At 43.7% G+C, this 15,711-nt stretch overlaps 1 long non-coding RNA gene across 1 annotated transcript in view; it reads right to left on the bottom strand.

Annotated features, from left to right (window-relative positions):
* Positions 1-810: 810 nt before the first annotated feature.
* Positions 811-15,711, bottom strand: part of LOC108447779 — a 23,635-nt gene continuing 8,734 nt past the window's right edge. The window contains exons 2-3 of the long non-coding RNA XR_001863467.1: positions 3,386-3,553; positions 811-1,193 (exon numbers count right to left, since the gene is read on the bottom strand). This is a non-coding gene — a long non-coding RNA (uncharacterized LOC108447779). The remainder of the gene's footprint in view (positions 1,194-3,385; positions 3,554-15,711) is intronic.

Below are 15,711 nucleotides of genomic sequence, written 5' to 3'. Positions count from 1 at the left end.
CCGAGGAAATGGAAAACATCTGAAAATATTTAGTAGTCTCATCTCAGTGTCTAATCACCGTCTGCTCTGACATGACAAAACACAACAAACAAACTGGCTTGCCACAGATGAAAAATGTTTACACAAAAATACTCAGGAGTGTAAGAATGAATAAAGACATCTCTAACAGCATTAAAGCCCATGTTGTTAAGTAATAACAAGTAGTTTGCAGATAATCTGAGCTGCACCTGCCCCTCTGGAAAGAAAAAAACAAAAAGGCAGGTGATTTAAAGTCCTCGCAGCCTAACGGGTCCCAGCTGCATGTTTTTTTGTTATTCTAAAGCAGGAAGATGTGTCAGGCTACAGTGCAAATATTGTCCATGGGCATCACGGTCTGGAGAGCCTAAGCACCTCGTGATTTAGGAATCTCAGAAGAAAACTTTATTGCCGGCAAATCCTCCTGGACTAAAATATATGTACTTTAAGAGGAGCGAGCATAAATAAGTCTTTGTCTTTGCTGGGGAATTCAGCCATTTGGTGGGTGGTGGGGAGGGACAGCAGCTGTCCCAATAGGCTCCACGTTGGGCACTGCAATGGGGCACAGCACAGCTGCTCCACGGGGCAGGGATGGGTTTAACATGCAGGAGAAAGCACAGGAGGAAATTAGCCACTATTCCAAAGGCCAGGAAGGTACAGGATCATCCCCCTGCAGTCACCTCGAATCCTGGATTCAGTTTTGGGCCCCTCATGACAAGAAATTGAGTGATGGGAGTGTGTCCAGGGAAGGGCATGGAGCTGGGGAAGCGTCTGGAGCACCAGGAGCGGCTGAGGGAGCTGGGAAAGGGGCTCAGCCTGGAGCAAAGGAGGCTCAGGGGGGACCTTGTGGCTCTGCACAACTCCATGGGTACAGCCAGGGGGCATCGGGTTCTGCTGCCAGGGAACAGGGGACAGGATGAGAAGAAATGGCCTGAACTTACTTTTACTATTAAGGGTTATCAGAACTCCACATAAGTAAAAGGAGTGATCATAAAGATGGAGCAGCTCTTCCTCTTCTACAGACAGTTCCCACCTACCCTGCCTGCAGCATTGACCTCATCCCTAGACATGATCACACACTGGCTGTTGTCAGGTTTCACCCCACAGAGCTTTGGGGGAAGTGGTTCCATAACTATTTCCAAACCAAAATTTTTCAACTTGCAGGAGCTGACAGGAACCTATATGGGAAAAAAAAAAAAGGTTAAAATTCCTTGCCCTGTCCTTGAGTATCCTCAAATCAGTTGAGTATCAATCAAAATACATTATTTTTTTTCAGGAAGATATTGTAGTATTTCCTTCTGCAACAGCCAAATTAAATACGAATAAATTAACATGCTAAGGTTTCACCATATCCCCTTTAATGCAAAATAACATCTATCCCTTAATTCAATAAATTAGAAAGTATATTTTTTCAAGGGGAAAAAATACCAGTGTAGCTAAGTCTTTGCAGATCTTGGCATGTCTACAATACACAAAGGACAGGCCAAGGAGAGAGACCCATGGCCATGCTGCCTCCAGAAGTCAGGGCTCAGCTGAGGAACCTCTCTGGGAGGAAGATTTGCTCCTCTGGGCACAGTTGAGCCAGGGCAGGTTCTGAACAATCCCGAATCCAATCTAACCCCACTCCTGCTGCAGCACTGAGCTGCTTCCCTTTGCACACACCAGCACTGGGTTTCTCGCCTGGATAATAATTTCCTCTCCATGTGACTTAGACAATACCCAGAGCATTTTCCATTAAGGCTTTCTCCACAGCACCCCTTGGTCTGGGGTTACATTTTATTGTCTCTGCTTCATTTTCCTGCACTTTCCTTCTGCTGTTGTGTTTTCCTTTTGCCCCTTGATGAAATCTCTCTCTTTGCTCACCATATTTAAATTCAGCAATGACACACAAGCTTGTTCACACAACTTCACACCTCTCTGCCCCTGTTACAAACCCACTCTGAATTAATTCCCATTCCAAGATGTGAACACTGTTCCCATCAGCCATGTGTCCCTGCAAGGCAGTGTATTAGTAAATTATTTCTCCAGGCTCTTGATTGACATTGTTGAAAAGATACTTTTCATGCGTGTCAGTCTTTGTGGGGTGAAAATGCTTTTAACATGCTCCTAGGATTTACATGGGCTTCCCTGGGCTGCTGCTGCCAAGTTCAGATGCGGTTGGAACATGTGACATTCTTTGTCCTACTCTTATTACATTTTCCTTTTTATGCAGCCCTGCTACATATTTCATATTTTTCATATTTCTGCCCTGTGATGTAAAGAACAGCCATTTGCTTAATGTCCACTCCAGCATGAACCTGTCAGATCCTGCTGCGACCGCTGGGCTTTCTTCTCCTTTTCTTTTTTTTTTTTAATTTTGTTTTCTTTTCATTATTTACCTTCTCTTAATATTTTAGGACTCAGCCCTTCGAAGAGCTGAGCAGATGCCACGTGTCTGCTGAGCCAGGGTAGGAGACCACACGTGCACTCATGGAGAGGGACAAACCCCAAGCACCACATGTTTGCTTCTCTCCCAGCAAGCAGAGATCGGGTCTCATTTCTGGCTCTGCATGCAACAGTCCAGCCCCAGAGCCAGAGCTGGGATGTTTCCAGGATATTTTCCCTCCTTTGCAGACGCAGCCCTTGCTGCTCAAGCTCTTCCAGAGCTCCACACCACCCAAGACATTACCATACTGGCGATGTCTCTGCAACCTCATTAAAGAAGCTGCAGCAGCATAATCAAGGACTGGAAGCCTCAGAGCCAGGCAAGGACAGGGGGAGCAGAGAAAGAAAACATCATTTCGCTTATAGAAGACTGCATTTAGAGCAGAAAATACTGGGAAAAAATGTCATGTTTCTCAAAAAAGCTATTGCATGCCTAAATGTTGGTTTTATAAGCCCAAACTCTGTTTGAAAACAACAAACTCAGGACTGGTTTCCTAAGGTCATGCCCAGGAACGGAATTTTATGAATTAAATGTATCATCCAACATTTGCTAGCCAGTTGTCCACTTCGCTTAAGAAGTTACTTCCTAAATAAAATGTAATCTCTTCACTCTGCATGAGGATCTGTCTTCAAACCACACCACTTTTGCTCCATTCCTGAGAAAGTCTCAACATCCACACTCAACATCTTCCCCAGTGACTGTTCTGCCATGCTCTCATCCCATTCCGTGGAGCACACCAGGAGACTGCAAATACTAGCGCAGACAGAGGTCATGGTTGAAGCCCCAGAACACTAATTACTAACACTGATTATTAAATATAATCAAAAAATCATAGACCAGGAAGGAAAAATCATAATAACAGAAGTATTAAGACATACGCATTTGAATTGAAGTTGATCGTCATCATCACTTGCCAGTGTCCAAAAATAATAAATAAAAAATCACCTGTTTCCTTGGCAGGCAGCAAATGGAGAGCTTTCTTAAATTTGCAGCAGTAGAGTCCACACTCAAATTGTTCTGCTGATGGAAATCCAGCAAACTTCTCCGTCACTATTGCGGGTAGAGGACAGGCCACCGATGGGAATAGTTTCACAATTCTTTTATTGGAAGCATCTGTAGAAACCATAAAACAACAACTACAACAACAGCAACACAAAGCCATGTTTTCTCACTTCTTTCCGAGCAAGGAGGGTGCCAGAGCGATTCCCCACCCTACCCCCGCACTGCATGGTGGTTTCCTTTGTTCATATTTCACTGCCTGGATTCAGCAGCAAGATTTATGGGCTGGTGCTCAGCTCGGGATGTGCACAGGACTGGTCTCCGAGGACCTGGGCTTGGCCATGCAGAATGGGGGTGCAGAAAGGCTCCTGCAGCTCCAGGGAGGGAGAAATTGGAGGGAGGTTATTCTGGGCCAGATTCCAGTGCCTTCCACTGAGTAACAGCTCACCGAAAACCCAGCCCTGGTAGCTAATGAGACTCTTCATGGAGAAATGTTGTCACTCCGTGTCTGCGGGGTATCGCACCCAAGGACACAATGCCTGGATCCGGACCGATGTCCCCTGTGCTCCCTTCCGGTCTTGGTCACCATCCCAGCACTGAGGAGCCCATTTATTCCAACATCAGATGACTTCCCTGCAACGAAGTGTTCCAGGAGCACTTGCCAGCCTGGCCAAGAGCAGCATTTTAGTGCCTCAAGCTCTGCTGGGACCTGAAGTGGGACTGAGCTGAGTGAATCCCAATGGAGAAAGGGCTCAGAATGTTGGGAAGATGGTTGTGCAAGAGCAGGACACGAGATCCCAGGTGAACATCTTGGCTTAGACACCCTCCCAATGTGGTTTCTGGTAGGTTACAACATCAGTTCTGAGCCACCCTACCCCAGCAAGGGGGGGATGTTGTATTTCCTGACTCTTCAGGCTCTTGTAAGGAAGAAAGTCTCCTATTTGAGAAGGGTGGGAGGAGGAGGCCAGGAAAACAAAGCACGGAACAAGACAACAAGCCAGCGGTAGAGCCACTTAGCGCAGCAAAAGCAGTGACCATGTGAACACACAGGGCTGAGGACAAAAATATCCAGGGTCTGTCCAAATCCTAAAGGAGCAGAGCTCCAACACCTCTGGGCAATGGCAAAACCGGGTCCTGTGCGTGCAAAACAGGAGATTCATTTTTGCAGTCTGCTGCGCGTGTGTGTTTTTGTGGTGCGTGTGCTCGTGATAAGCCAATGAAAGAAACCCAAGTGAAATACAGACTGGGAAAAACGTAACCTATGAAAGCCACACAGAATCTCTCTCCCCCCCCCCGATCCTCGCTCCTTTTCAGTTTGTCTAAATATACCTCAGGGCTTTTTCTCTTGGTTTAAGTGCGCTCTTTCATGGATAGTTTTCAATGTATGTTAAAGTCGCTGGCTGCTGCCAGCTCAGATTTTTGCACTGTGCGTCTCGGCTTTCTCTTCCATTAAGACAAAGTGCTGGCACTGCTCTTTGACCAAGCACATTGTTCATGGTACTGAGCAGCAATTTTCCATCTCTGACTGTCTTTGGGCTAACCCCAGGAGGAAGGGTGAGCCTGGCTTATTAAGCTCTTGTTTCTCAGAGAGCAGCAACATCTGGAGCGCGGGGTGGGCTGCTGGCACGCCTCAGCGGAAAGGAATTCGGCATGGGGTGAGGTCTGCCCAGCTCCAGAGGTGTCACTGCAGTCAGGTCTGGGGACAGAGAAATAATGAAGCCCTACATAAAGTAGCACATTTCAACCTGTGCTGGGCTGCTCTGAGATTTTGCTTCCTCTGACAGGGAGTCAGGAGGCCCAGGAACCACGTTGGTCTTGGGTTTTAGCATCCAAAGCTACATTTTGCTCTTCTGCTACGCAACATTTTGAAAGCTTGTGTTTCCTTTGATGTCTAACTCAATGCATTACCAAAAATCAAGGCAGATGTAGAGGATGAACACCACTACTTGATTTCAGTGTCACATTTGAAGTTCCCTCTGAGGCACTCCTGAAAACCCATCCCAAACAGAGCTGTCCCCTGCAAGTCACAGTACAGAAACCATCTTTGGCTGAAGACAGGTAGCATTTGCTGTGCCCACCAATGTGGGCATTCCCCCTGACTCTGTTGGGCGTCACTTTGGTCCAGGTGAGATGAGATGTCCTGGAACAAGAGGGTCTGTTGCTTTGGGACACAGGGCCCCAAGATCTACACACAAGACCCCCATATGTTGCTCTTCCACAGCTTCTCACTAATATCCTCCTTTTCCTTGTGCTCTTACACACCCCAGATCTCGACCTTTCCTCCAGCTGAAACCTTTTCCTCTCAGTAATACTGGGGAGCCACATGGAAAAGAAACCTTGCTGGATGGGGCTTTCCAATGCAGTGCTAAGGGACTTTAACTGAACTTCCCCCCAAAATGTTTATGCCTTTGGTCCCCACGTGTGTTTGCAATCCTACTTGCTGGAAAGAGACCACCACCACCGTGGAGATAAAAGCCATGCAGCATGCGACTCCTAGAAGTTTATTTTGGCTGCCAAGCCAAATGTGGAGATAGTCTCTAATTAGAAGTGTTGCCTCTGCAGCAGTGCAGAGCAATAACAACAGTGGAATTTGTCTGAAGCGTGCGCTCCCCTCGCATGGCTATGGTGAATTAAGCAAAAATGTCAAACTCAGTCTGCAAGCAGCAGACACATTGCATCACATTCCATGTTTACTCCACACGGCAGCCTGACTCCAGAGCATGCTTCTTGACGAGCCTTGATGATGTTCATGCTAATTTGGGTTTAAACCCAGAAGATCCCGGGATATTCCCCTCTCCACCTTTTCAGACTACTGTGATGATGATTAAGAAAGGAGAGTTTCTAGTTAACGCCTGTCATCGCTTAGCTTTGGGAAGATGTGTAACACATTTCATCCAGTGAACCCCAACAGCTGGAGTACACCCACTCAGGGTATTCCTCATTTGCTGCAACATTTATTTATTTAGAGCTGACTTCTCCAGAAATGTTTAACCTTGCAGAAATATTTGCAAACATCAGGAAGTCAATGTAAAAGCTTTCTGCCAAAATAATACCTCTGCCTGATTTTTTTTTTAAAGGCTTTAGACCTTGCTGTAATGTACACAGAAATGGTACTTATCTACGGATGCCCAGGAGTTACAAAGACTACAGACTTGAATGCACAGTAGCATTTTATAGCATCACAAATATACTGCATTTCTCACAGGAAGAACAAAAGTTTAAGGGTTTATGATGTCCTTACTGGGCCTCTACTACACATAGACATAATGCTCACCTGAAAAGTCCTCTTTCCCACTTTCGGTTTTTTTCTGTAGCATTTTTCTCTAGCATACCCCAGCATCAAAAGAATAAAAATAGTTAAGCAGAACCTTCCAGGAATTCTTCAAAAACCAACCTTTTCCTATATGATGACAATGTCACTCTACGGTAAAATGTTCTCAAGACCTACAAAACTTAGAAATAGTTCCTCCATCAAATGCAGGTCTCTGCTTTGAAGCCTGGAGTACCAGACCTGCTCTCAAGAAGTGTGAAGCTATTGATTTCCTCCTCTCTGCCAAACACTGTCAGTACCCCCAGCCCCTTGCCAGAGCACATCGCTACACACCAAGCAGGAAAGAAAACCAGGAGTGAAAACAAATTTGTCAACCCCTCTGGGCCCTTGGCTGGAGCTTCACAGGGTCAACAGAGGCCAAGACACAACTGTAAGATTAATTTCTCCCCACCTGCAAGAATTAGTCTGCTTATTTCAATCAGGCCAAAGAAAAAAAAACCACAAAAAACCTCTCAATGGTCACATACTGCAACATACTCAAATCCTTTTACAAACTAGGGCAAGCCTGGTGCTCACAGGTGGGCACATCCAGTTACAAACCCAGTTTATCTCAGCTTGGCAACACCTAAGGCAGTGTTGAAGCAGTGTCTTCTCCAGGAACTGCCCCCGTGGTGGTTTTCTCCCAGTTAACTCCAGTTAAAAGCTGTGCCTGAAGCACCTGACTGTGAACAATCGTTCCCAGCGAAGTCTTGTGCAAGCAGAACAAACAATTTTCTTCCTAATAAAAGCAAGACCTTCAAGACTGACGGAGCCAACAAGTTAATCAAGTTTCCTACTAAACAGGAAGTTGTGGGACTGTGGCAGGAGGAGTAAATCTGTGTTTTGGCTGGAGAAAGAGTGGAGAGGAATAATACAAATTAACCACTGGGGTTTGTTGTTTATTTGACAGGAAAATACCCTTCAAATGTACCAGTTTGGACAATATCCAGTCTGATAAGACTGGCAATAAAATGAAAGCTGAGCTTCAGAAAAGGGAAGGGTGAAGCCACCACAGGCATGAGGACCATTGTAATTAAACCAGTCCTGCTATTAATATTTTTTAGGACTTTTCCCACGATAGTTGTTATTACCACTAATTACAACTGCAGCAATACTTACACTGCAGCAGCATTTGGCTTTTCTGCCCTGGAGCAGGATCTCAGCGTGATGTTCAAATGTGGAACAAAGTTAATAGCCCCGAGCCCCAAAAGAAGGTTTCTAATATAGCACGTTCTTTTGCAGGAGCTTAAACAGGAGAATAAACTCGCTGCTGGTTCCATTCTTGTCCATATAAACCAGCTTCCACTTTCAAGGACTTGCACGTTTCCCTGTCATCTGATGGGCAATTAGTCCAGTGCATCTCACAATGGTGGCGACAGACCAAATCAAGAAGAGCAAAAAAGTACAGACAAAAATGCAATCATGCCATTACAGCAGAACATATGACCACATTTTGCTTCTAGCTACCAAGCAGTACTATGGGATGTGTGTATTCATGTGAAAATAAACCCAACCAGTCATTGAGATATATACAAAATGGATGATTCATGATAATTGTGACACTGGAATTGCTCGACAAAGAGAGGGAAGAAAGCTGTTGATTGCCAGGCACCTCAAGAAAGACCACAGATACAGATAAATTTAATGTTATAGACACTGTGGACGTGCAAATTTCTATCTGAAGACTAACAGACAGGCCTGTGAAAAGAAATGAAGAAAAACATGCTTGTTAGATTCAGAATAACTGGGGAAAGTTGCACTCCACCAATTCAAAAAGGGTGGGAGTCACCGAGTCGATAAGCAGCCCTTAGAGGTCCTAATGAGCAATACACCCTTTCTAGCCTTAATCCTTTGAAACAAAAAATGGCAGAGAAGACCACAAAGAAAACACATAGATCACAGCCTAATTATGGTCCTTCAGCTCTTTGGGATTTATCTTTCTCCAAATAAGCAGCATTATTGAACCCTCAGCACACTGGGCGACTTGAAAGTGTAAGTATTTGTTGGATCAAAGTACACATTACTTCAAAAGCATAAAATGCTTAGATACTGAAGGCAATAAATCTTCCTCTGTAAAATACATGCATATATAATTTATATGATAAGCTTAATACCGAGATTTTTAGCTTGGCTTCCAAAAGACATGAGATGCAGGCAATTATGTTCCCTTAAGAGCAAGTCCGTCTGTCCCCTCTCAGTCCCAAAGAAAATAACTTTGGAGCCCATTAGCCAATTTCAACCAGTTTTGGCAGAGGGATGGAGGTCTTGAGGGTGTTAAGTTCCCATATGCTTTGTGCTCATAGGTGGCCAGGTAGGAGTGGCAGACTCATTAGAAAGTGCCTTGAAGGAGCAGCGTCAGTATGGACACGACCCTTTCCGAGACCTCAGAGCACCCAGAGAGACGTCATGAATCTTCAAATAGGGACGTGTGAAAAAATTCACATCTCTTTAGGCATCAGCAAGTCAGAGCACAAGACTTGAGGATCTCCTGCTGTTGAAACCACTTATTTCTCCTTCTCCTTTGGTCCCAGCAGCAGCTGTGGTGCCTTCAGAGCACCTTCACATCCCAATTCTCCACTCACTGCAGTTGTGTCTTTCCATTTAATGGGAACCCCGCTGCATTTTTATGTCTCAGCTCTCTGCTCATAACTGGGGCTATCTCCTAACATATGGAAACAATTCATTTTCTTTGTCATCGTTTGGATCTGAAACTTGGGTACTCTGAAATGTAACTATACATGAATTTCCCTGAACTAATTACATAATATTTATCCTATTTTCTTTAAAGTAATACTTGCTAGCTAAGAAATTAAGAACTGCATTGCTTATAATAAACTCTGCATGCTACATTGTAATCTAAACTGTACAGTTATATATGGTGAAGAACTAAAAGGTTTGAGTTATTCCCCTTGGCAAACATTTTTTTAAGGATTGCTTAAATAAGCAGTACAGAAACCAGATGTCATTTGGTAAGAGTATCTGAATGACCAAAAATTTGCTGTCTGGGTATTTTTTTTTAACTTTATAAAAACATGAGAAATTCTTTGGATTTATATCATATTTAGCAGCTGTGAAACAGTGCAAACATCTGTTTGTACCTATAGGGAGCTGACCTACGGGGTCCTCATCTCTTAATCACCAAGCAACAAGCCAGTCTCATATACATAGTTTATTGTTTTCTTTTTAGCTGCCTCCTGCACTTCAAAGTTTTTATACTCTCATGTTCCATTATCACAGTGAGAGGGACAGTCCATTCATTACAAGCCCAGATCTGTGCAATAACTGATCAAAAATGGCCATAAACCACCATGGACACAGAAGTGCCCTCAAACACAGCCATAAGCACCTCTAAATCTATCATAAAAATTGTTGCTTCCCTTTGTTCCCTGTATTATTCGTTGTTGGTCTGCTGCTGTGGGTTTTTTTAATGTAAAGGCTGAAAGAAAAGAAGATGAAATGCAACAGAAGTCTCTTTTTATAGCCAATCCTACTGTGGGAAGAGGGGTTGACAAGACAGCTCCATGAGGTCCCATCTACCCTCTTTTTCTAGGTTTCCACAATTGTCAGTTATTATAAGAAAAGACTGCTATCTTCTACAGCTATGGAGCATCCCAATGAATCAAAAAGAAGGAAAATGAAGTAGCTTTAGTGGATATCCCCTTCCAAAGAGGTTCTAGTGCTGTGCCTATGCCCAGCACACAGCCTAAGGAAGATCCCATCCTCCGTCAGGAGTCCTAATATAATGCAGGGCATGGAGGGGAAAAGAAACTTATTTGAGAAGTTTTTTGCCCTGTTCATTACCACAACACACATTCACACCCCATCCTTTACTGATTTAGCCAGGAGCAAAATTTTTAAGCCACTGAGATAATCTCTCCACTTTTCCCCCCAATGTAATATTGACCCTGAGACCTCAATTTTTATGCAGTGAGGGAAAGGTACAAACAGCGTGGAAGAAAAGATTTGTGGGCTTTGGACATGGGAGTAGAATCAGCACTCCCAGATATACTAAGAGAGCTTAAGCTACACTCTGAACTAAGGCTGAAAACAAATGGGAAACACTGTATGATTCCATCCCATTACAGTACAAATAAATCATTTCTGGAAATCTAAAACAAATGGCCCAAGCTCAGCTTTATGGATGATCCAAATGCAAAAAAGCTGCTAATTCTAAAAGGCAAATGCAAGTAACCAATTAAGAATGCAGGAAAAAAAAAAAAAAAAAAATAAGGAGTGTAACTTGTTTAGCAGGAAGATGTTAAGGCCACAAAAGTGGGTCTTCCAATCACCTTTTTTGGTATTCCTGAGCAAACATTCTTTTTTGCTTACGTTAATATGGAATGTATTATGACAACCTTCTTATGGATATCCATGCCTTTTGTCTATCAGTACTTGCAGATACATTCAAAACAGCTGCAAATATTTTTTAAATTATGTAAAAGTCCCAAACACTTTGAAAAGAATATTAATATCCCTTTAAAACAGCAGTGTATTATATTAAATTAAGGATAGGAATTTAGGGAACAACAAAAAAATGTTGTTAGCATTAACATTTTCACTGCTTTCAAATGCAGTTGCCTCAGATAAGGCTTAGAATTATTTTGGTAACATTTAGAAGCGTTATGGTGTTTGCATATTTAGATGACAAAGCACATAATCACACCTATAGGTTACAAGGAAGGTTTGTCTTCTCAAAGCACAGCTGGTTTTTTAACAGCTATTTGAAAAAATGCAGAAATTTTTCTACATATCACCTCTCCCTAACTTTGCTTTGCTTCAATCTGGAGATCAACACAGCTGCAGTCCCATTCCCAGTGCCCACGGAGATGTTCTTTCTCTTAGTGCTGCTTCCTCAGTATTTATCTCTAAATAAAATAAAATAAAATAAAATAAAATAAAATAAAATAAAATAAAATAAAATAAAATAGCTTGGAGGGGTTTTTAGGAGGAATCTGGCAAGAGGAGGTATCATTTCTTGCAATGAAACCCTCAACCATCTTCCTGGAATGGCCTTTCAACATCCATGACAAAGCTGACAGGAGGTAGGGGAGTTATGGGACATGAGCAGCTCTATCTGCCCCTTCTACCAAACTCCTGAGGAAGGAAAAACACTGATTAGTGCTTTTCCCTGGCCATGGGAGCAATGCCATGGCAACAGGGGCATTGACACCACTAGAAGATCACCATAGAAGGACAACAGAAAGTGCAGAAGATCAGTGAATGCCCAAGCCCAGGCACAGCCTCTTGCAGGTCCTGGCCAAGGGGCAGAATGGGAAAGTTCTGCAGTCATTACATGCTTCCACACAGCATTTTTGGGGAACATCTGCTCTGCAAAGGCAGGAGGATTTGTGTCTTGACTCAGAATTCAGCAGAAAAGAGAAGGGACAGTGCAAAAGCACCCAGGGGAGCTGAAACACCACGCTCTGAAATGGTTGCACCAAAGGATGCATATGCAGAAGTGACAGCAACTTGGAAATGCATTTCCTGGCTCTTGGGTCAACCACTACGTTTAATTTTAATTTTAATTTTAAGGGGCACTCAATACATAACTTGGACACAGTACAGGCTGCTTGAGCAAGGGCTTTCCACCATCTTCTGGCTGATTCTTTTCTCATGGACTGCAGTGTCCTTTGATCAAGTGTGTGCAGCTCCACTTTCTCCCTCCCAGCACGGACTAATGATAGATCAAGTAACAGGGAGAGTGAGAAAAAGAGGGAAGGAAGAATAAACCTGATTCCATGTGCTAACTCCATTGCTGGGTACTTGTGGACTGATGTTACTTTCCTTTTTTTTTTTTTTTTTGGTAGGATTAAACAGCTAATAAGTACAGATTTCATGTCCCATAAATAACATTGTGTTTGTCAGCTCACCCAAAGAATAATCGATAGTGCATGAGACTTTCCAGTACAACAAAATAAGCTCCTCATTTACTTTTCCCAGAGATACCTTGGAATCCTCCACCTGATTCTGTTCTTACCTAAAATATCAGTTATGTCTCCCAAAAACCAACCAGTGACTTGGTTACATGCAGATGGGCGCCTTCAAAACTTCTGGAAACAAGACCTAAATAACTCCTACATCTGTGGAGGCTCCCTTAAAAGTTGGTCAATCAGGACACAAATTCTGGTCAGAAACAGCCTGCAGTTCTTGGCTGTCCCCAACTGCTAATTCCTTGCTCAGGCTTCATCTTGTTGGAGCAGGTTTTGGATACAGCTGGCTCGGTGCTATTAGCCCTTCCCTCTGTCAGTCCTCACTGAGTCAGCTCCTGTTATCCTTGCTAAAAACATGGGAGATTTCTGGTTTGCCCATGTTGAAATATCAGCCTCTGAAATTAATCTCTGATTAATCTGAGGTTTGAAAAATCACAGAATTGAATGGGGACTAGAGATCATCTTGTTCCAACTCCCCTGCTGTGGCGAGTTTCACTATCTCAGGTTGTTCCAAGCCTCATCCAGCCCAGCCTTGAACACTTCCAGGGATGGGGCACATCCACAACTTCTCCAGGAAACCTCTGCCAGTGCCTCAGCATTAAGCCAGACAAAATTAGCAACATCAAACTATCAGATGATTCTTTGCAGTGACCAAATATCAAATCAAAAAACTCAGTTTTTACCTGTAACTTTTTAGCTATTCAATAAAACTACTTTGCTCCTTCTGCTCTGCTTCTTTGGACAGAGACAAAGCAACATATTCAATGCAGTATTACTTTTGCTTTTCACCTTTACTTTCCACCTCATGGGCGGCGCTTATCAAATCTGCTTTTGCACCTGTACCTAATTTAAAGGTTATAGTTCATCCCTTAACCCTACTAACACCACCCAAGAGCCACAGCAGCAGTATTAACTTAGTGGTACCAGGAACTCTGCTCTAAAACCTCAATTAAAACATTTTAAAAATATTTCTAAGTAATGTTCATATATATAATTATAGATATACAATTGTAGCTATAATATCTTATCTATTGCATGTCATATTTTATATATTATCTACTATACTTTTTATATTATAATATATTATCTATAATATAACAGATACATATCTCAGCATAGAGGCACCATTTTTGATACAACAGACTCCTGTCCTGGGTTTCCCCTGAGCCAACCTCCTTCATGTGTGTAATAGCATCATTAGGATGCTTTTTGGGGGGCATCCTTGGAAGCCCCAGTGGTCACCACCCTCCCAGAAGGAGCTGAAATTTGCTGTGTCTGCATGTGGAAACAGCCCTGCTATCTGTGCCTGTGGTTACCTGGAAATTCCAACAGACAATTCCACTACCCGCTCAGCTACCAATTCTTGCAACCTGTCCCTGCCAAGAAAACTCCAGGAGAAATAAAATCCCCTGAAAACCTTGCTCACAATGCTCCAGCTCAGAGCTTGGCAGCTGCCTTCCAAAATTAAGTGATTAAAGTAGTGCTAATGAGACATTCATCCCCTGCACCTTTTTCTTTAAAATAAATCTGCAGGGCTCTGCATTACAGGTGCATGCAAAATTGCTTAAATAGACATCTTGGAAGCACAGGAAATAAAAACAAAGGACACTCTGGCAGAAAGTTCCCAAAATACTTGAAAATGTAACTGAAGAAATAACTCTTGTTTTTGGACTGAAATCTGCAGACCTTAGCAGATGTGTCCAAGCTAAACCAAATATCCAGAGAACTGGATCTCCTTTCTGATGAGACATAACGAAGAGCACTGCACTGGCAAGGAGACAGGCTGGAAGAACCCACTGGTCTTTTCCAGCTCTGACTTCCGTGATAGCTCGGAGTTATCCTTAGGCATTGGCTTGATCCATCAATGAAGTTACTTATTGCGAGCCCAGGCCCCAGGGCTGCCAAACCTACATCCATATTGAACTGGAAGCATTCAAGCATTCATGGAGTGAATAGGATTACAGGATACTCACAGACGAGCATGTGCCTCTGTCTTTGTGGGAGTGGAAGCACTGGAAAGATCGTGGAATAAAAGCGGGGTTAAAAATCCACTCAAGAAGAGGAAAACTACGGGGAACATTTTTTTAAACTTTTTTTTTCTAATATTTTAGAAATGCCACCATGGAGGCGTTAGCTTAAATTATTAGGGAAAATACTAAGGCAAATAAAGAAATGGCATTCCACAGACCTGCATGGAGGTGTAAAGGGGATATTTTCAGTGGGGCTTTTTTTCAGGCCCTGCTCTAACAGTACCTGCCATTGTATTTGCAGGGCAGGGTGTCAAATCTGCTTACAGGAATTTTAGCTGCTCTACTTTGCAATCCTTTCTGTTGCAGGGCCCTGCTCCTCCGAAGGTGAAGCCTACAGCAAAACCCTTTCCCCCAACAGCAATGGCAGCAGGAGCAGGCCCCAAGTTTGTAAATACTAACTTCTTTCGAATGTCAGATTATTTACTCTCTGCTCTTCGAATCACCCAGGCCAAATGGATGGGGGCCAAGTTTGTTAACAATAGCTCTTGGCTGGGACATGCTGTAGCAAAGGTTAAATCCTGTTTGCCTTATTCCAGTGTGGAGTCCCATCGACTCCACCACTGGCTTTGGGAGGGCAGTAGGCTTTGACACCAGGACCTGCCCCCAGTTTTGCAGGATGCAGAGTTCCCTGAGCGACCCATGGGCACCGTGCTGGAGCCTCCAAGCACAGCAGCAAGACCCACCACGATGAGGGGCTGAACCCCAGCCAGAGGGGGTTTGTAACCATCAGGCACAGCCGTTGCTGCCACACCACTCAGACACATCCATTCGAGCCTTCTCCATGGGGTTGCAGTAGCCATGGTGGGGATCCCAATGAGAAAGGAGATCACAAAATCCCAGAATGGTTTGGGTTGGAAGGGGCCTTAAAGACCAACTCATTCCAACCCTGCCATGGGCAGGGACACCTTCCTCGAGCCCAGGTTGCTCCAAGCCCCATCCAACCTGTCCTTGAACAGTTGCAGGGAAGGGGCAGGCCCCGCTTGCACTGGTCTGCCGTGACCA

This window comes from Corvus brachyrhynchos, unplaced genomic scaffold, assembly GCF_000691975.1.
Source record: "Corvus brachyrhynchos isolate BGI_N302 unplaced genomic scaffold, ASM69197v1 scaffold245, whole genome shotgun sequence".
Classification (NCBI taxonomy): domain Eukaryota; kingdom Metazoa; phylum Chordata; class Aves; order Passeriformes; family Corvidae; genus Corvus; species Corvus brachyrhynchos.
The sequence above is the reverse complement of the archived record's forward strand: the minus strand, read 5'-3'. Positions and strand labels throughout refer to the sequence as shown.